General features: G+C 39.6%; 1 pseudogene; it reads left to right on the top strand.

The window, feature by feature from the left end:
• Window positions 1–424: 424 nt before the first annotated feature.
• LOC118596057 lies at window positions 425–881 on the top strand (annotated as a pseudogene).
• Window positions 882–1,321: the final 440 nt, after the last annotated feature.

Genomic DNA, 1,321 nt, shown 5'->3' with positions numbered 1-1,321 from the left:
GCTTTATTCAATTATATACAATATATACATATTTATATATTAAATGAATATATTATATTAATATATGTAAAAGTATTAGATTTGTATATAGTATTAAATATATATAAAAAGTATTAGATTTATATATTTAGCTATATGTTATATATTTTTGTTTGTTTGTTTTGTTTTTTGAGACAGGGTTTCTCTGTGTAGCTTTGCGCCTTTCCTAGAACTCACTCTGTAGCCCAGGCTGGCCTCGAACTCACAGAGATCCGCCTGCCTCTGCCTCCCGAGTGCTGGGATTACAGGCGTGTATTACCACCACCACCTGGTGTTATATTTTTTTATATAACATATTGGTATAATATTTATATATTATGTTAAATATATAAATCTAATACTTTCTTATATCTTAGTCAAACTAAAAATGGAATGATGAGTCAAGATGGCGCTGAAGGTGAAGAAAGTTCCTGCCCCTCTCAAGGCTGTAGCCAAAGCAAAGGCCTTGAAAGCCAAGTGCTACTAAGAGGCATCCACAGCCACAAAAAGACCATCCACATGTCACCCACCTTCTGGAGACCCAAGACCCCGAGGCTCCAGAGGCAGCACAAATGCCCTTGAAAGAGAGAGCCCAGGAGAAACACATTTGAGCACTATGCTGTCGTCAAATTGCCCCTGACCACTAGGTCAGCCAGGAAGAAGACAGATGACAACACACTGTGTTCATTGTGAATGTCAAGGCCAACAAGCACCAGCGTACGCAGGCTGTGAAGAAACTCCATGACACTGATGTGGCCAAAGTCAGTACCCTAACAAGGCCTGCCAGAGAGAAGGAGGCCTGTGTTTGGCAGGCTCCTGATTATGATGCTCTGGATGTTGCCAAGAAAACTGGGATCATCTAAACTGAGTCCAGTTGGCTAATTCTAAATATGTGTTCACCATAGGAAGAAAGGAAGGAAGGAAGGAAGGAAGGAAGGAAGGAAGGAAGAAGGAAGGAAGAAAGAAAGAACGAATGTTTATTAGTATCAAAAATTCTGACTTAACCTTCTAGGCATATTAGAAAATCAGAAGTGTCTGAAAATGATGGTAAAGGCATTTTTTTTAAAGGTACAAATCTACAGATGAGACAAAACTTGGAGAACACTGCTGACAAGGAATACTGAAGAAAAGAATCTGCATGCCTCCACATCTGTTAGTCATGTTAGAAGAGGCATCATCTTCAACTGGTGAGTCAGCATCCATTCCAAGCATAAGAATAATTGCAGGTATTTATCAAGTGACAGTCCCTTTACAAGAACAGCCTCACCTAATCCTCTCAGAACCACAGGTGAGTATCACTACT

This window comes from Onychomys torridus, chromosome 15 (genome assembly GCF_903995425.1).
Source record: "Onychomys torridus chromosome 15, mOncTor1.1, whole genome shotgun sequence".
Lineage (NCBI taxonomy): Eukaryota > Metazoa > Chordata > Mammalia > Rodentia > Cricetidae > Onychomys > Onychomys torridus.
Note: the sequence above shows the minus strand (reverse complement) of the source record. Positions and strands in the feature narration are given on the sequence as shown.